At 42.4% G+C, this 15,745-nt stretch overlaps 1 protein-coding gene across 2 annotated transcripts in view; it reads right to left on the bottom strand.

The window, feature by feature from the left end:
- Window positions 1–15,745, bottom strand: part of slc25a26 (solute carrier family 25 member 26) — a 56,481-nt gene that overhangs the window by 29,022 nt on the left and 11,714 nt on the right. The gene's annotated exons all lie outside the window — the stretch shown is intronic.

Below are 15,745 nucleotides of genomic sequence, written 5' to 3'. Positions count from 1 at the left end.
ACAGTATTCAAAAAAACACTTTTCACGCTTTAACTCGGTCAAGACACTGTGGTGCAATCGTGAACCCAACAACTTGCACACTTGCAAGTCATTCTGCTCTGTTCGTGCCACCAGATGTGGAGCAAATGAGCAAAAGAGTGAATGATTCATGAGCCAGAGAAGTGTGCTGGATCCTCTGTTAGTATTTGATACTGAGTGACCATTCCAAATCCATTTGGCAAAACCTCATAAAGCCGAGGATTTGGAATTTACCAAATGTACCATTTCAAATGAGACCATATGTGCTCTCCCAAATTCAATTTATATGCAAAATAAAATTAACAATAGCGGCTTTTACATGTTAAGGTCATCATGTTAAGAAATGGTGAGTCACTAATGAGTTCAGTCTCAGCATTTCCCCTGCACACTGATACTCTCTGAACTTTGTTTGTGTGTGCAATACCGATTCACAGATTTTATTTTTATTTTTCTATGGGGGAGAGAGGGTAAGGTGGAAGAGCCGGGAGAAAAGAGGGGAGGGGAGAGCATTTAAGAGAAAGCAGATGGGAGTCAGATGTCGAAACGATCAACAGCAGCCTTATTCATAGCGAGGAATCACTATGAAGACACACATACACGCACACACACGCGATATAAAAAAAAAAAAATCATACACACTGGCCAGGCGAAGCAAAGCCCCAAGTCTAAGTCCACATTTATTACCTGCTAATGCAACAGGGCTGCAAGCTGAATTCACTTGCCTGAGTCATACAAGCACACGCACACACAAACATTCAGACGCACCCACATTCCATCTGCTGCGTGTCACTAAAGTATGACGAGGAACTGACTGTGGTGGCACTCTGATAACAGACAGATCAGATTTTAATATGTTGAGAGTTGATAAAGTCATAACTCATGTCAGAGAGGTAGGTGGTGTTTGACACCTCGGCGAGTTACTGTGCCAAGTGTTCAACCTCAGTCGCTGAGCAGAAGAAGCCAGACCTGTTTGTCTGCAGGAGCACACGCAAACACAAAAACACAAAAGTCAAAACAATCAGTTCAAACAGCACAGCTGTCAGAGAAGTGCACACAAATACACACTGGTTAGTGATACTGTAACGAAGTATGACAGATAACAGATAAGGACACATGTTGCAATACCCGGAGCTCTGAGCAGAAACCCTAAAATAACTCCAGCGGGATGCTTTTGAATACCAGCTCAGGACAGATCTTTTTTATATTCATGTACATAAGGATATATGTGATATGGTAATTCACAATTTAAAGGTACATCAAATGTAAGAATTAGCCAGTTGTTGAATTCAAAACAAACCACTATCTGCTGCAATTTGTAGTTGTCCTTAGCTAGTTAGCTCAGTTAGCCGTGTAGCTAGCAGTCCGGCAGGGAGCTTGGAGCACAAGGACACACTTTGCTGATATTGATATCAGTTGTACTCTTTGTAAAAAGGAATTGTAGAATCACACACCTATGTCTTTTAAAATTGTAATCACAGAAATCTTTTTTTGAGAATTTGTTTTGATCATGCAACGTAACAGGTGCAAAAAGTAAGAACTGCCTCAGCGAAACAAAAGACAGATGTCTTTGACATAAAGTCATAACTCTTGACATTCTGTTGATAATTCCGTTTATATTTAAATAAGATAATTCTTATGTATTGCAACTTTAAGTTGTTATTTATAACTTCAACTATAACTACTGCACTGGCGTATCTGCCTTTAACATCAATCCTGTTTTAACCACACATGGGGTGTTAGGCATTTTCCCTATTATGGGCAGCTCTATGTTATGTTTCTAAACACTGGACACAAGCCGTGCGTCCATGTATGAGCTAATGTCACACCTAGTTACTGCATTGACTGCACGTTCTGCCCGGCAGTGACGCTGCAACAACCCCTGACCAAACACAGGAGCACAGGAGGAATTTGTACATGCATGGTCCAGTCAGAGAGACAGTGTGTGTGTGTGTGTGGCACCTAAGTACCCCTCAGGGACAGAGGGGTTCAGGGCCTTTTAAATAAATAAACAAACACATAAATAAAGTCAATCGATAGAAGGAGCCTGATCCGGCACTCCGAGCCTGTGTTTGGCCTCTCGCTTCATAAGAGAGGCCTGAGGGGAGAGACAGAGGGAGAATGGAGGGGAGAAAGGGGGGGAACTGAGACAGAGAAAGACAGAGAGAGAGAGAGAGAGAGAGAGAGAGAGAGAGACAGAGACAGAGAGAGAGAGCGAGAGAGAGACAGAGAGACATAGAGAGAGAGAGAGAGAGAGAGAGAGAGAGAGAGAGGTTGGATTACTTCTCTCTTGGTGGTTGTATAGTGTCGGTTTGAGGAAGCCAAGGTCTGCTCTCCCCTAAACAGAAAACAGACTCACATATGCTGTCTCAGTCACACACGCACGCACGCACGCACACACACACACACACACACACACACACACACACACACACACACACACACACACACACACACACACACACACACACACACACACACACACACACACACACCTGTCTTTATACTCCCCTGAGGTACACCTCACACAAATCATATGCCTATCCAAACCTACACCAACAACAAATAGAAAGCACCCCCTCCCCACACAGTTCCTCAAAAACTTGAATTTGTCACAGATTAGGGAGTGTTGGAGGCTGTGCAGCATGAGCTCGTGTCCCTTTAAGGCCTATACAGTGTAACTATGAGGAGTGTTCTGCCTTGAGCGACTAGCAATCACTCATCCCAACCTTTCCAGCTCCCCGGCGCTGTAAAAACTAGAACGAGAGTCAGTGCACTTGCCGAAGAATTCCATCTGACAGTTTTGAATGCCAAGGGCAGATCAGAGAGAGTGTGTGTGTGTGTGTGTGTGTGTGTGTGTGTGTGTGTGTGTGTGTGTGTGTGTGCGTCTGTGTTTAAACAAGCCAAACTAGGGAGAGGTTTGAGCACCGGCACATCTCATCCGTGAGCAAATCAAATCGCAGCTGGCTTACGGTTTCCATGAGCCGACGCAGCTCCGGCGGATGGCGGCGCAGGGCGGTATTATTCCCGACAAATTAAGACTTGTTCTGAGGTGGAGGGAGAGAGGGAGTGAGCCGAGGGAAAGAGGGAGGAGAGGTGGTGGGAGAGAGAAACAGTGTGCTGGCATGGATTCAAGGGAGCAATTCCATCGACATGAGAGAAATGCTTCCCAGAAACTCTGAATAATATTTATGTTGTGCTTGTGATTTTTTTCTCTCTTCCTCCCACCTGTGTGCAGCTTGTTGCTTCAAAATGGACACCTGATACAGCAGAGCAGGCAAAGGCATGGAGGGAAGAACACAAGCCTCCTTATCAACACACACACCTGAGGCTTTCTCTTTTCTCCACAGCTTTTAATGAAGGGGATGGCAAGAATAGCTGCTGCTAATACAGCGAATTGACATGAGATATAAATTGGAGCTTAACACTCTCACAGTTAGTATTTTCAGACTGGGAAAAACAAGCTGTGTTAAATGCATAATTCACTGGATACATACATCAACCTAATGAAAAACACTTCATCTTTCGTTGGGTTAAAAACATGACGCTGGATCTGTCACAGCTACTGACAGATGACATCCACGGCATAGTGCACATTAGCCAATGAATGGCGGTGTGGTGTGACACAGGATGTCCTGAGGGCCAACCAATTAGCTGCTGACAGGAAGAGAGATGTATGGCTGCCTGAGGATCTGGCTCAGGGAAGGAGTAAGACATGGGAGAGTGGACTGAGAGAAAATGTAACGGTGGGAAAGGTTGGTGGAGCAGCGTTAGCCTAGCTCTTAGTTTCTTACCAGCAAATGATTCCTACATTGACAGGAATGTTTGGAATCCAGAGCATAAAGGGTGACATGCTTCCCAACACCATCTCTGCTTCATACTCAAGGTGGGAGAGCCATGGTTGGTGTGTGGTTCTCTGAAATGAACACTTTTGGGAATAGTAAGTCAGTGTTTTAAAAAAAAAAACACAGACAGCTTCAGCTGTGTTTTAGCTGCTACCCACAGTGGGTGCGGCACTGTCTTCTCCAATTGTGCTGACAAATAACTCAATTTAGGATGATTTCAGAGAAACCGTTCAACCAACTGGTGCCAAAGAGGCTAACCAACTGATGTGGGCCATTTATTATGAAATTGTTGAGACTGTTGAATCTGTGCTAAACTGGCACAGAGAACGTCAAAGGAGCAACAGGAGAAATGCGGTTATGAACGTAACCTACAGACAAACATGCACAGTATCGGTTGGCAGAACACCACCGGCAGTATCTAACTGAAAATGAAAAACTGACACAACGAGCAGCTAACAAACTAGCTGGGAAAACTTCACCAAAATGGAACAGACGACTCTAATCAACAGAACCCAACCCATTGTGGTGTAGTTAACGTAACCAGAGGGCTGCATATTTCTGTCAGATTCTATCACCGACAGCAGCACAGGAATCCTGAATTTATGTGCTACCGCTTTGTGCATTTTCAAACATAAACTGCAAGAGACAACTATCGCTGCAGAAACAACAGCCCTCAACTACTACTGAGTCGACAACCGTCTGTATACAACCAACAATGTCAATGAATGCCATTTCTTTACTAGCTAGATCAATACGAGTCAAACAATACAGCCACTATTGTTCAGTTGTTTAGGATTTTTAACCGTACATGCAAACGTGTGGTACAACTGTCAGACAAGATATTTGCAAGCTATAATGGTCAACTGTGACTTGGCATCATCATGTCAGTACAGCATTTACATACTGGGTATTTTACGAACAGATGAAAAAAATCAGCAGAAAGGTTGCAGTTTCCCTATTTTCTGATCATGCATTTAAAACAAGTCTGTTTAAAAAGACAGGTAACATTCAAGATCGTTTATTACCCTCAGCAATGATGTGAGAGTTTCCCTTTAAAGGAAAGAGAGTGAACCACAGCAAAGCGATCAGGATGGTCCAGAATAAAACGGCGTGCTATCTCCAGCATGGCACACACACGCATGCCTGTATGGAAACACACATGGTCAGAGGTGCAGACGCACACACATTATGTTCTCTGGGAGCAGTGCCCACAGCAATAAAATACAGACCAGAGTCATTCCAGCTAACCAATCTCTGCCTGACGGCCAACTGAAATGTTTCTCTCCCCGTTTCTCGCTAACAGAAACATATCTTATCAGCTGGGAATCAGATAAGAACAGCAGCAGCACAGCTGGAAGAAACAGTATCTCCATAGTGAGAGAAGTGAATACTGGCAGTGACGCAACTACTTTAAATACACCCACACACACACACACACACACACACACACACACACACACACACACACACACACACACACACACACACACACACACACACACACAGATGGATGAGTTAGTCAAACAAGGCCATGCACAGACTTGATCAATTTGTTACAGAGCTCGAGAAACGGCTGCACAACAAATGTCCAGCTCCCGCCTATCATGAGTGAATATAAAAACACCATAAAAATGCATCAACAGATTTTTTCCATTTCAATCACAGCACTTGAACCAATATTTAAACTCTCTCCCTCAAATCTGAAAACTTAGGTGCTAAGCTAAAAGCTGAATTGAAAGTTGCTAGTATTCAACCTCTAGAACCATGAATGTCTGTGCATATTTCATGGTAATCCATCCAATAATTAGTGGCTCCGGTCTGGGCCAAAGTTGTGGACCAGCTGTCAGACCAATCGATTTTCCAAGTCCAGCCTCCTGGGCTGAAATGTTTGTGTAGATGTGCTGTAAGCTTAACCATTAACTTCTACAAAAAAGATTGCTCCTTTGTTTGAGACAACCTTCTCATTTCAAAAGGGATAAAGTTGCTCAAAACTCATGAAACTGCACACACACATACTTTATGGCTGGTAAACAGCAGTGTCTGCAAGTAGTTTTACCTTCATGCATGAAATTTAAATCTCTAAGGTCATGATTTAGGTGTATGCCAAACATTGTGACTTCTCACTAGTTGTCATTGCTGTTAGTCACCATGAAACAGGAAGCTGTTGTAACTTGACTGTAAATTGTCCAATCTTCCCTTAATTTGACGTGTTTGTGTCAGCCATAACGCCTCAACGTGCCAATAATGAGCATGGTCAATACGCCAGCTACTGGCAGCAGGAAGTAAGCTCTGTGCCACAATCATCATTTGATTTACATTGAAATCTACTGTGTGCAGTCAACCCTTGATATAAATCAATCAAACATGTAGTTACTGATTACTTGTCTTGTGGCACTCTTGAAGTCACAAAGAACTCACAGTGGGCGCAGTGCCCAAAACACATGAAACTTCAAAAGCACGTCAAACCGTTCGCATTCGACCAAGAGGCTGTGGCTGCAGCACGCCCTGACTCGCTCAGGGGCGCTAGGGCCCATTTTGTTTTGCTTCTGAAATGCTGAAAAAAGAAGAAAAAAAATACAAATGATGTATTACCCAGTTGCGTTTTGTCAAGGTTAGGGTTAGGGTTATTCATCAGCTCAAAGGAGATGAAAGGAAACGCGTCACCTCAGACATATCTTCTTCTCTTGAAGCAGAAAAACTGCTGGTCATGTGTGTCGATTGTAACTGTATCAGCAATTATCTAGAAAATGTGTTTCCAATTCTAATCAAGCACATTAAGTGTTTTATTCACATTATGCTCCTCTAGTGAGCATTACAACTTCTTCGAGGTTTCCATCCACATTTCCTGACATGACGCAAAGAAAACACAGCTGTTGTTGACATCAAACATTCAAATAACATAATATATGTACAAAAAAAAAGTTAATTCCTTCATTAATCTGACCTAGTTTCAATCACTATCATATTATATCATTAAACCATATTACCGCTTGGCTCACATAAGCAACAGATCGGCTCAAACTGCCTTGAATGTGGATGAGTGTTGAATTATGAATTGTTTTGAACTCCTAACCTCTGCCGGGGTTGAGTGAGGTGAGCTCTTATGGTGCCGGTGACACTTTATATTTCTTTTTCCATTGGACATTAAGCAGTGACATCACAGCGTGACCCCTGACATTCAGGTGGTTTGTTCCAGATGCTTTTGGGTCTTAAGCACTCCTGCGAGCAAGATGATGGCTGTGAGGAAACAGGGGCAGGCATATGCCTGGGTGGGGTGGAGGTGAGCAGGTGCTGTCTCTGGAGAGCCTCATATGACTGTCTGGGAGAAAGGGCACTTATGCAACATGAAAAAAAAAAAAAACCCCTGCAAACTAAAATATAGTCCTGCAATGCGTAATGTGATTGAAAAAAAGCAACTCTAGAATGACTCACATTCCAAACGCCAATTTAATATTTTACGTGGAATCAAATGTTAATGTAAAGCCACAGAAATGAGAGATGGGACTGTCTGGTTTTGGAAAAGGAGGGGAGCAAAAAAAACGAGAGGGAGAAGGACATGCATCGTTGCTTCTCATGAAAGAGAAGTAGTGCTGTAATTACCGGGTGCTTCCCCATGTCTGGCTATTTCACAGCACTGATTTATACTCCTTCCACTCCCTTAACTCTCACTCTCTGCTGTCACCCCGGCATAAAGTAAAAATAAGACCTTGCTGTTTTTTCAGAGTGGACTTGATTGAAGGTTTAGCTGATGTAAAGGTTTTCTTACAGTGACTTTATAATCGTCTGATTGACTGGGTATTACAGCAATTAGGCAGTTAGGGTATTATGTCACTTTAATGCCGACTGAGCTCAAGTGGAACAGGTGTCCAACCCGAGCAAAATCTGCAACGCAAGCATTGCCGTCAGGGGAATAATACATCATACTCAATCTCGTGTGCTGGCATCAGATTCTAACATACAGGAGCATGCTCTTGACAAGCATTTCCTTCCACACGACATCCAAACCACTGCTGTCCCTTTTCCCTCTGCTCCAGACCTACCCCTCCTCCTCTCTCCTTTAAATACTCTCCCACCCTCAGTGCCTTGCCAGGCCGTCGGGGCTTCGGTTATTAGAAACACATGTGGAGCACCAAAAGGTTTTTTCGGCTTGTATTCAGACAAACATGCGCAAAGTTGTGGGATGCAAACATAGCCCCGAGACTCACAGAGACACACTGACGGACATGTCCTCCGCGCTCACGCAAACAGTGGAGGGGAGAGGCATAAAAACAGCTATAGTTGCACAGCTAAAACAACAGTGTCTTTTTCCTGGAAAAACGTCTGGCACTAGATATTGGTAATAAGTCTCAGTGCAAAAACGCAGAAATGCACGGAGAATCCCTGCACTACAAATTATAGCCACAATGATGGATTTTTGTGTGGATTGAAGAGCTCAGTGGGGACAAACGTACTTAAAATAAGCTTGTGATCCATGGCTCTCAGTGGCAGAGGCGTCCAATGCATCATCCTCAACAGGGAAGCGCAGAAAGCCGTGCACCGTCCACCCGGCCAAGTCTCCACCGAGCAGGAAGGCACACGTGGGGGTCTGACAGCATGGCCGCTAACTGCTCCTTAAGCATATCCGACTGTAGAAGTCATTAATAAAAACCACGTGTTGATCTTTGAGATGCTGTTGAGGTTTAGTCAGATTTGTGGCAAAAGACATCGTGCCAATGTCCACCGCGGAGGGACTGGATGCATGAGGGGGGCAATGTATGGCATGGCACAGAAGCTCAGACAACAAAAAAATGCGAAGGTACAGTTGTATTCACACAACTGCTCTGATGTAAATGTCAGGTTCAGTCGAGAAGCTCGTCCATCTGTCATCCAGAGTGGTGGCGGTAGAAAACCATTCATCCATTGGAGTGACATGTGTGGTAAAGTGATAGAGATCATCCAGAGACGAAGAAGAATCGTTCTCTGAAGCTTGAGAAGGCCATCACTCTTATAATAAGGGTCGGCCTGACCTGCAAACATCTCTAACAGGGGCAGCATTCAGAACAAATAGTCCATAACTCAGGCATGCGGACAGACAGCGATTCATCAAAGAAATGAACACTATTAAAACTCACGATGGGAATAGACATATCAGATTGAGGCCTCTCTACAGCTGTGGCTGGCTGCCTTCAAGTTCCAGTAGAATAAGTTGAATACAGGCCCTTATTTTACAATTTCTCTCTTTCTTTTGGTTGTTGAACTGGTAGTTGGCTTGGTAGTTAACTTAAAGATCTGATATCATTGCTGCAGCCCCTGCTCCGCAACTTGATTTCGGAAATGGAAAAAGTGTCAATCAGACCATGTCCTGATTGTGTCCTAAAGGACAGCCATAACAGTACATCCTGAACAACACCATCTGTGGTACAGGCAATTTGGTCGGCCATTTGGAGGGAACTCTGCTTTAGCTAGGCATTAGCCAAGGTAAGGCTTGGCGTAAGTCCCAAAAAAGCTCCTGTCACCCAGTCACATCCTTTGTAGTATTTGTATTCCCCAACCCCAACGAAGAGATGGTTCACAAACAACATACAAGAGAAAACTCAGAGAGAGAAAAAACAGAGAGCACAAGAGCTGTAAGAATGTTTTACACTAGGACTGCCCATTCCGGTGAGGCTTATGAAACCCTTATCAGCTCAGATGAATTGTTCTTAAAAGATAAGTTCACCGTAAAATGAAATTTATGTCATTATCTGCTCACCCTGATGCTGATAGATAGTCAAGTGAATTTTCATGTTCCACAAACGTTTCTGGACCTTCAGGGGAAAAACAGCATCACAGCATTCCCCTTAACAGCTGAGGTAGATGGGGACACCTCGTGAAATGGCTCCATACATTTAGAGTCCCCATCCTCTTCAGTTGTTTAGGAGAATGTTGCAACACTGTTTTGTTGTGAAGCTCTGGAAATGTTCTATGGACTACAGAAATGCTCTTAACTTTTCATGTGCATGGCAGTGAGTAGATAATGACAGAAGTTTCATTTTTGGATGAACTTATGAATTAACTACATTTCTCGAACAAAAAAATGAGGTGACTGATAAATTTGTCTGTTATAATTCAGCTGAAAGTTGCCCAAAGATTTTAGATCCAAACCGCAGGAATGGTAATTAGTGAGCTTTAGAGGTGTTTGTGGTGGATTCAGTTACCTCTGGACGGAGCCAGGCCAGCTGTTTCCACCTGTTTCTGCTTCTGTACAAGGCTTTATATTAAGTGCACAGATACAGTGACATCACCGAACTCTTGGCATGAAGAGGAAAGCGAACAGGCATTTTTCCCAAGAAGTTATTATTTTGAACTCTTTGGGAATTAAACTTTTTTGTTTTTGTGCATTTGTATGTGCCATTTGTGTGTGTTATTACCGAACCAATCTCCTACAGACAATAGACCCAAAACACCTAGATAGCTGACATTCTATTGGTGCTCCATATTGCAGAAACAACTGAACACACACACACAGACCCTTTTGCAGGTCAAGTCATGTCAAGGGTCAGATCTAAAGAGGTCAACAGGTTTTGTCTGGACTCTTAGTCTACTCATTGATCACAGTGTTAACAGATAAGATAACACCAGTAGCTCACATTCTTTAAAACATCCTCCTCCATCTTTGTCACCACTAGAGCCAGCAAAAACCATTTCACTGCTTAAACTAATTTTTTCTACATCTGTGCAAATGTGAACAGGTATAAACCGAAAACGGCCCTGAAAATCAGTCCAAAATGAACCAGAAAAGGCACAACATAAGTGAACGATCATCTATTTGATTTTCAACTGACAGTTTGATATTTTGGTTTAAATTCACTTTTTGCTAGTGACGGTTAAATTTTGATTCAATACACTCTTGTTAGGCTTTTCAAGGTGTTGAAGCCATACTTTGCTGTCTGGCTGCTAGAGACTCATGGCAGCTGCTCTGACAAAGTCCAACTCTAAACACAAAGCAGGAGGAAGCCTCCACTCCTTCACACGTGTCCCACAAATCCTGCCTTTACATATGTAGAGAAAAATAAACATGTTTCGCTTCCCTTGCTCTGTCTCTCTTCCCTCTCTTCTGCTCTGTCTCTCCTCTTCTCTGTCTTAGTCATATGAGGGTGTATAAACATGAGCCTCTCTGGATCAGTGCACACACAGACAGGATATGAGAGTGATTCCCCTCACCTCTCCCTTTTGAACCTGCGTCAAAGACAGTGAAGAGTGGCTCCTCTCCAAAAAAGAAAAAAAAAGAAAAAAGAAAAGGGCCACGCAGGGGTCAGCTCGGCTCTGTTCTGCTGCATGCCTAACCTAACGGGTTGGACCTCAGCAGCCCAGCAGTGGAAGCAGATCTCCTTCACTTCTCCGTATGTGACAGTCATAACTCAACGTGCACGCCAAAACAATGTCACTGCTTGGCTGTGATCACACATACCGTACAGAAAAACAAGCAAACTCACACAAAGATCTAACTTTTAAGATTGAACCCAGTATGACGAGGGAAACGAGGGAAATCAAACACTAAAGTGGGGGATTGAGTAGGTTCCCCGAGGGGCAGAAGGGCCCTGTGAGGATGAAGAGAATGTGGTAGGGGGTCACCGGGTGCTGAAACGATCAGTCGATTGGGCAGTTAGTCATCAGTTGCTACCAGCAGCGACCGGGTGGCTGGGCTTGTTTTCAACTTGTGAGTGTGTGATCGGGGTAAAATATGAGTTCCTGGAGACAACTATTGTACTCTGCCAGTTGTTTTCAATGTCTGTCACAGTTGAGATCAAAATGAAAATGGATTTTTAAGATGGGTGTGGTCCCAACCCATGATTATGTAGTAATGAATCCTGAGCATGCATGGATCGAACGTCAGCAAGCGGACAAGGGTCACAAGCAGGTGAGATTTACAAATGAGACACTTCCTTGTTTAACATTACAGACAACTGAGTTTCTTTAGAAAACCTGGATTAAGAAAATAATCAAAAGATAATGAATTTATTTGCCGCCCTAGTCTAATGACAAAAACTGATAGGTGTGTACTTTCATTGTTTAGTCTTATTTTCAAACAGAAATGCCACAGATTTCTGTGGTTCGAGCTACTCTGTTGTTTAGCTATTCAGTTTTATTGTTTTCCCATTTCATTTTGTAAGGTTCATCCTCATGTTGTGTTACTTCCTGTCGTCGTCTTTCTTCCCTCCCTTGTGATGGTATCGATTAACTTCACCTGTCCCTGGTTAGCCTCCTGTGTGTTTTCTGTCTCACTTTTCTATTACAGTCTAATACAGTTGCTCTGAAACCTTTAAAATCTTTAAAAACTTAAAATCAGCTCTAAAACAGTACATGACTCCAGAAATCCCAAAGTTGCAGACATGTAATTTGGCCTCTTGGTATCAGTTAAAACCCAAGTCAGCAAGTCTTTCCTCGCAGCCAAACCTCGTGATGGAGGAAGCAGAGAGAAGATCAACAAGGGATTGAGGAGAAGAAGGATAAAGAGGAATCAGAGGTGTAGTGTGGAGGAGCCTGGATGCAGAGGTGTTTCATAAGCCTTACTGCCAGATCCTGTAGCTCAGGTTGCCAGGTCCCAGCTGTTGGGGTGGAGAAACCTGAGGGCTGATTCAGCCGTTGGCTAAAGAAAAAAATACATAACATCGGTAAAAGCAAGACGAGGAACACATTTCTCACCGGCAGACTCTTCTGACTCACTTAGCAAGCTCAATTTACCCTTCTTGTCTGTGTGCTTACCTGATTAAATGCGAGGAAAAAATGGATTTAGATAAAGTGGCTTTCAGACTGAGTAGGTGAGGAGATATATGATGTGTGGCCGCTGCTATATTCCAATCAGACAATGTTCAAGGCTTTTCAGTCGACACTGTCAGCTTCACTTACACCTACTGCTCCGCAGCCCTCATACACCTCACATTACTAAATTACTATCTAATAACCCATCTCAGGCTCATTACTCAAACTCAAATTGGAGCAGTTTAGATCAAATCCAAGATCACCTCGCAGCACTTTAGATCAGAAAAATAAAGGGCTCGCCATTAAAAAGAACGAGAAAAAAAGCAATCATTTTTCACTGCAGTGATCGCTGCTCATAAATGTCATAAAGCTGGATTGGTGTAATGGAGAAGAGGAAAGACAGGAAAATAGATGGGGGGGTTGAAATGAGAGAAAGTGAGGCGCAAACATTCATGGCAGTGCTATTCTTAGCATGCCATCTAGTGGTGGAAGGTAGTACTATGCAAAAGGAGCGACCTCTCAGAGCTTGAAAAGGGGGATCCTGTCAACATGATGTTCAAAAGACTTTTCAGATTTTATATTGAACTAAAACGGAACAAAAAACAAAACCAATTGTGTGATAAAACTATTGAGTTAGCTGAAATCAAAGTAATACAATTAATAATACATTAGACCTTTATAGTTCTTTTCTAGATACTCAAAGATGCTTTTCAAAGGAAACAACAAAACAAAGAAAAACAATTATACGTGAGTAAAGATCCACATATGAAACAAATATATGGGAAAGACAAAAAGTACAAGGTCGCCCTGGTGCATATGCTTATTGAGACTCAGATGTCTACATGACTGTGAGTCAACTGCCCTCAAGTGTTGGGTTTGTATTGCAAAAAGAACCTTAAAGTCATATTTGACTGAAAGTAGAGATGTTGTGTTAAAATATTACCCACATGAATGGCACTTGAGTAAAAAGTCGTAAAGTAATGCACTTAAGTATGAAAAGTACATGTAAGAATAAATAATACATATATTTACATGTACTGTATGTATACTGTATACTATGGGTCGATCAGCTTGGCCAATCATCAAACCCAATATTAGGCATTTTACTTATTCTCTAAGTGTTTTTTGTTTTCATGATTGTTGATTAAATAAGTCATCTGAAAAGTAACTAGTGAGTAAAGTTATCAAATAAATGTAGTGGAGTAAAAATGTCGTCAAGTGGATGTATAAAATAGCAGAAACTGGAAATACTTTCGTTCAGTACAAGTACCTCAAAATTCTACCGAAGTATAGTTCATGTACTTAGTTACATTCCATCACTGGTAGAAATACCTATTCTGAACCTCTTAAGTGTTGCCTCTGACAAATATGACCAAATTATTATTATTTTTTATTTCTTTTAAACTAAAAATTATATTCAAAATCTTTAAAACTGAACTATGACTGAACATGTTCAATAACAAAAACTGAACTGAAATGAGCAACACCTCTCAGGAAACTAATTAAAAATGAAATAAAAACTAGTCTTGATGAAATCTAAGTACATCTGGGACTAAAAACAAGATTTCTTTTAACTGAAAATCATGAACAAAGTATTTCTAATGTTAATTATTGTGCCCTCTTTTTTAATAAAGTCATTTTTCACAGCACAGTTTCATTCAGCATGATCTGAATCTCATTGATTTCATGCTCTACTCAGCTGGAACCCAAAAGGTGCCGACTCAGCACTTGAGAGTTTCTCTTAAATTGAGGGTAGACAACGGTAAAGATTAATGTGGTGCAGAAGAAAAAAGAATTTAATGCGTAATAGTCAATAGTCCAGAAAAAAGTTTTTTAAATAAAACCTGTGGCAGAGTTGGGGTGTGCTGTGTTCAAGCCCCCATGACTGTTTAAAACTGTGTGATCACCTGAACCAGATCGCCAAATCAGTCACACCTCCACTCCATCACCCAAGCCCAGGCCAGCCTCCTGATCATGGTCGATCCTGACACGTCCTGTACTAAAGTGATATCATACCGATCAGAGAAGCCCTGTGAACCTTATGAATATATAGCACAAAGAGAGAGCCCCAATTAGAGGGCCGGCCATGGGGAGCGGGGGCCACGCTATACCACATAAACAAACTTATCTTGACAGGGTCGCTTGGTCAAAGCAGGGGAGATGTACGGATAGCGAAGGAGGCTGAGAGAAAATGAATTACCTTCCTGACACACGTCAAAGCCAATCACTGCGGAGCATCCCTTGCCGTTCCCGCGCCCCAAATCCCCGCCGCCACCGTTGCGTTTCATCTGCTAGTGTTAGTATGCACACAGGCCGTGCGCCAGCCTCCAAATGTATTCATTTATTCAGAGCCCCTCGGAGAAATCACAGTGTCTTGTTGTCCTTTTTTTCCCCGGCTGTCCAGATGGAATTTGCGTGAATAACATCAGTTTAGTGAGGCAGAAAATAAGTACAGGCTAGCACAGCAGAGGGGACTAGATTACACCCTCACCCACCTCCCCCAAAAAAAGGGATGGAAAGACAAGTGTCACCTTCATATACTTCTGTCTCCCTCTCCACCTGCCTTTCTCATTTTCTTTTCAGCTTCTATTGAAACTTATCAGGCAGGTGGGAGGGCTAAAACTGAGAGATCTATACAGCTTTTGCCACAATCATTTTGTGTTATCATGCACCGCAGGTGCAATTAAACAGAAGATCATGAATCAAAGAACGAGAGCGGCTTTTCCATTAAAAAAAAGGTGAGCGGCCATCAAGGGACTGAAGCCTACTGCTCATTTATCCTTGTTTTGTTTTGCATTTATAACGCAACTAATTGCATTAATTAATCAGATGTACTTCTAATAGGAGAAAGAGCATCTTGAACAAGTAATTGAATGAGATGAAAGTGAGAGGGAAAAAAAACTGTAAATCAATATTTCCATCCCCAGTGAAGCCCAAGAGAAATTAAAATGTCTTTAATCAGAAGAGTGGAAAGCCTCAATATTCGTCCAGCCTATCAAAAAGAATTCACTACGCAGCCTTCAAGGAGTCCAGTAATTGTCTTAGTATAAACTCTTGAAATTGATTTCAATAGAATCTGCACAGTGCACTTCACAACTGCCTCGAAACTAAACTTTACCAGAGAATCGACAAGAAGTGTGTGGTGTGCTTTAAAACAGCTGTCA

This window comes from Acanthopagrus latus, chromosome 6 (assembly GCF_904848185.1).
Source record: "Acanthopagrus latus isolate v.2019 chromosome 6, fAcaLat1.1, whole genome shotgun sequence".
Classification (NCBI taxonomy): Eukaryota; Metazoa; Chordata; class Actinopteri; order Spariformes; family Sparidae; genus Acanthopagrus; species Acanthopagrus latus.
This window is presented reverse-complemented; position numbering and strand designations above follow the sequence as displayed.